Genomic DNA, 5,302 nt, shown 5'->3' on the forward strand with positions numbered 1-5,302 from the left:
TATTAGGGGCCATTTAAATTTTTGAAAATTGTAAATTGTATTGATTGAAACAGTGTATAAAATAATTGTATTATTTAAAAGAATTATAACATTATCTTAGATATCAATTAATTAACACATATATTATAAATTTAAAACCATATTGTTAAAATACAAGTAATTATAGAAATGATTTTCAAGACAAGCTAAAAATATATATTAAATTCACAATTAAGTATTAAAATAATATAATTGAAATTTCAACCAAATTTTATCAACATATTTAAACACAATATTATTATTATTTTCCATTATTACTACATGCATTATAGAAAGAAAAAAAATAAAAAAAAAATTCTAAAAACACACCCACAAAACATTCCTCACCAATAGCCATGGCCATGGTTTTGATGAGGACACTAGGGAAGGGAAAACCCCCTCCCTCAAAAATAAATACTAATTTTATTAAGGTACAGTTTTGAGTTCTTCTTCAACATGATTTACAAGTAAATAAGTAAAATTATATATCATGACATTACATATCCATCTATCTACTACTAATTTAATATCACATTCCATCTCCTTGTGCTATGATCCCGAGTCATCTTTTATTTTCCTGCATAGAACACAAAAAAAGAAAATCATATTAATAATAAGAAATTTTAATAAACATATTATCTAAATTTATATATTGTTAAAATTTGAAAAATCACCTATCCATCTTTCTACTACTAATTTAATATCACATTCCATCTCCTTGTATTATGAGTGAGTCAGGATCATCTTTTATTCCCCTGCATAAAACCCAAAAAAGAAAAAAATATTAATAATAAGGAATTTTAATAAACTTATTATCTAAATTTTTATAGGGTTAAGATTTGCAAAATCCCCTAAATCAAAAATAAACAAATAAAAACATATATAGATTCATTAGACACATTAATTTAAATTTTAATTAACAATTTAAACCAAAAATGCTAATAGCTATTCATATCTTTATTTGATTTTTGACTTAATTACTTAAATACAGATAATCTAAACCTACAGTAACATAGGTGGTAAATTGCTCAACAATACCCGTCTGGCTACATTAGGTAAAACCTATTGATTTTTTTTACCAAAGAGAGAAATCGTCCATTCCATTTGTATTTTTATTTTTAAAGTACAGTAACAAAAACGACTACTGGCTTGGGTATTAAGGTGAGTTAAGGAGAGAGAACCCGCATTCAATTCAGATATTGAAAGATATGGAAATCATCAAGTCTCAGTAAATAAAAACACTAGTTATGGCATTCCATGAGGAATTAAGCGCCTTTTTCCCCTAAAGATGAGAATTTCTTGGACGAAACCAGCGAATGAGAAGTTTTTCAAAGATGTGGTCCAACCTTTTTGTGCCTGCCCCGAACCTGCCATAAAGAAATCTCTCGTCGATCTGTTAAGCCGCAGCCGAGGTTCAAAAAGGTGAATTCCGATAGCTTGGCCCTAGATATAGTGAACGAATTAAAGCCAGTTTCTAAACACGGCGTTGGGAGGACTTAGCTTTTGGATAAAGTTGATCAAGAAAACAGGGGTTAGGGTGATGCTTCTTTTCTGGATTACGGATCAACGGGAAGCTAGTGTCTGTTGAACAACTATGCAGCACTACACTACTTAGCAGCAGCTTCGCTAAAGAAAGATAATAACTATTTGCTAACAACGCTCAGCTAGAACTCAAATGGGTTAAGCCATTTCTCTTTTTATTTTTAAAGTACAGTAACAAAAATTTCAGTGTCTGGTGGATGAAACCGAAATGTCCAGAGAGATGAGCTTTCAAAACAGTTTTACAGCCTTGACCTTGACATATGAAATGTCTGTCTGCTATATGAAGAAACTTGTGGAAAAGGACGGAAGTGTAAATACCTATAACCGAGGCTATCTGTCCCAGAAAAAAACATGAAAAAGCAATAATCTGAAATAGAAAGCTGATGGTCAACTTTTGTACAGTCCAGAGAGTAAATAAATCAAAATCCAGCCGAATCAGCTGTAGAGGGTAAGACCTATTGATTTTATATGTAGTTTATTTTAAGATAAGACCTATTGATTTTATATGCACTTTATTTAGTTAGTTACTCTTTAAAACAACTACTATATTAGGAAATATATTACTCTTTAAAAAACAAAGATAATATATTATGATTTCACTAGCAAATCTCTAGTAAGAAGCCCTAAAAGCTAAAAAAATACTATATTAAGATTTCATTCGAAAATCTCTTCGTTTAGGAACCTGTAATTACACCATTGACATTTCATCTAAAGTGCAGGAATCGTGTTGAAGGCAACGAGCTGAACACAACAAGCTGAAAAAACAGAAAGAATAAGAAACTGGAACCAGAGCTTGTTGTATACTCTGTTGCTTCAGTGGTTTACCCTGCAGTAGGATAAGTAGTTCATGCAATTAATCCAAACAAATACATACACAAAGATGCAGTTCCAAGACCTAGTGGTGAAGATTATGAGTTTCTTGCAGTGGAGCAAGTAGTTGATGCAGTTAATCCAAACAAAAACATACAGAGAGATGCAATCCCAAAAACTGGTGATGAAGATTAGGATTCAGATGTTTGTGACTGGGATAGAGATTGAGAAGAATATCATGTCCCATAACCAGTTTTTTTATTTCTTGGATGCCCTTAGACCTGGCAGTAAGTAAGACAAAGGAAGTTCGATATTGGTGATGCAACTTCTTGAGATTCGATATTGGTGATGCAACTTCTTATTCGTATCTATGTCTCATCTAAAGTCTAGGAATAGTGTTGTAGTGCAACCTCTCACCGGCCAAAGGTAATGACCGTTGTACAACAACAGGTCTCATCAGATATTCTCACAACCAATCATTTGTTTATGGTTATATAGATTAAAAAACTATGAGGGAAACTGAGACGTGCTCTAATCTTCTTCGGCTTACATGAATTGATGTATAGCATCACACAAAAGTTTGTGGATCAGCAAAAGAATTTCTCCATGCGACGCACTGTGGATCTCGGTGATAAACCCTGACCCAATACACTTGCCAGCTCTGTGGCCTTCTGATGACACAAAACCCGTTAAGGTCAGCCACGAATCTGGGTTTAAAATATTTCCTTAGGTCTCATATTGCACCCAACTCTTTCAATTGGCCTCTAAATTATGCTTTAATGCCTAATGTCATATCAAGGGCCTTCAGTGCAACACCTACAGCCTCAGAAAGTGGATTTTCTTATCCAATAACAAGAGCTGCGAACAAAGTTGTCCACTATTGAAGTGAAATACAGGGTATAAGGGGGATCGGTAATGCCCCACTATAATCTCAACCCCAAATAGTTGCCAAGGTCTTCACCAGGAAAACCAGTCTTCTTAGTGAAAAGGTTATGCCCATATGTACCTAGGTCCTAGCTGATTCAGGTTCATCAGCTTTTACTTCATATAATTAATTTATTCGATCCTAGCTGATAGATTTAAATTTATGCTAAAATTCACTTAAGTGATCAATATTTTAGCTGAAGCAGGACAAGGGGCTCCGCAACATAGAATCAACCCCGTCGACACCATCCAGGACCAGCCACAAAATAAGCTAATGCGTCAGGAACGAAAGAAGCAAGGGTAGCTAGTAGAGAAGCAACATGAATGGCAGTTGTTGTATATTCTATTGCTTCACTGGTTTGCCCAACAGTAGGAGGAGTAGTTCATGCAAACAAATACATAGAGAGAAATGCAGTTCCAAAAACTCCTTATGTACAGAGCATAAGAAACAAACCCTAAATAAGGGGAGCACTCCACTCCACATAATCAATCAGGTAAAGCCAAATCACTACCTGAACAACGAAGGGTTTAATGGAATTGTCTGTAAAGCATGACAAGGGACTCCCCTGCAGCTGGAAGCGGATTGCCCTCCCCGATACCCTACCCCTGCTAACGCCTGATGTATTATGTTCAAATGCAAAAGGGTAGCAATAGAGAAATTATGTTCCAATGCAATTGGGTAGAAAGCAGAAGAACCAGGGCCCGGGAATATAATAATTTCCTAAATACTTAACAAAAACTAAAAAAGTAAAAATAAACACAGGTTCATTTTAAATTTGGTATACCCATGAATTTTAATCTTTATCATCACTCTATGAATGTAAACTTGAGGTCAAATACTATACCTTCTTTAAAAACTAGTTGCAGAAATTAAAAGCTTACTTGCAACAGCGAAATTCTGTTTCTGCTGTTAGGATCAGGGCTGGGTTCGCTAACAGAAATATTTCCGCTGCCCTAAAACCCCGCCTCCGTGTTTTCTCCTCTGGCCCGAAAGTTCTGGCTCTTTCTCCTCTGGCCCGAAAACTCTGGCTCTGATTCTCCTCCAGACCTGGAACTCTGCCCCTGGATTAAAATACCTTACACATTTATTACAGAATACATACATTATTACAATTCAAACATAGATCAGGCCGTAAACTCTGCCGCTGGAACACAATTGTTACAGAATACATGCATGAGTAATGAAACATAGATTACCTCTTCTTTCAATCTGCTAATTTCATCCTACTTCGTATCATAGCTTCATATCCTCCTCTCACATATCAAAACCCAACAAAATATAAAATAACCCTCACTCTAAAAACCAAAAGAACCTTCATACTTGCCAACAAAATTCAGAATCAAAAAAAATAACACAGGGAAAAAATAAAATACTAGAACAGTGAAAAAAATCACAACACAGCAATACAAAACAATTCAGAACAAAACAATAGACATGGCCATGCCTAACACAACACAACACAAGACAAGAAAGAAAAACAAGTTCAATGGATTACTCGCAAACAAACACCAAAAATATCTCCACTGCCCAATGCCGCTCCCTCCTCGTTTAACAAAGGCCGCTTCTCTAACATACATTTGAATTTAATGGCAGATATTATATGCAGTTTTCCTTAAACTTTTAAATCCGAGGGTGACAGGCTGGCGTAGTACGTTAGGCAAAGGAGGGAGGGTGACAGGCTGGCGTAAGAACCGTTAGGCAAAGGAGGGAGGGTGATGATGGTATGTTTGAATTTTTTTGAAATGGACAGTTATTCATTGTGTAACGAGTTAATTTTATAAAATAATAAATCTTTTTTATTATGTTATTTTTAATATTTAAGTTTAATTTTATTAATAATTTAATTTCAAGTTTTTACACAATTTATTATTTTAAAATTAGTTTTATTTATTTTTAAAATTAGTTTTACAATTAAATATATATATAAACCAATAGAATAAAAGGAATATGTTATATTTTATAATAAATATCATTTATCTTATTCAACTTCAAAAATAGCATTATTAA

At 34.0% G+C, this 5,302-nt stretch overlaps 1 long non-coding RNA gene across 1 annotated transcript; it reads right to left on the reverse strand.

Moving 5' to 3' along the window:
* Window positions 1-305: 305 nt before the first annotated feature.
* Window positions 306-4,842, reverse strand: LOC149212915 (uncharacterized). The gene is made up of 4 exons (XR_016250284.1): window positions 4,492-4,842; window positions 4,177-4,356; window positions 693-773; window positions 306-595 (listed from the first exon to the last, which is right to left on the reverse strand). It is a non-coding gene; the product is annotated as an uncharacterized LOC149212915 (long non-coding RNA).
* Between the last annotated feature and the right edge of the window lie 460 nt (window positions 4,843-5,302).

Source organism: Pinus tabuliformis, chromosome 1_1, assembly GCF_031772625.1.
Source record: "Pinus tabuliformis cultivar Carrire ecotype Pingquan chromosome 1_1, CPIR1, whole genome shotgun sequence".
Classification (NCBI taxonomy): domain Eukaryota; kingdom Viridiplantae; phylum Streptophyta; class Pinopsida; order Pinales; family Pinaceae; genus Pinus; species Pinus tabuliformis.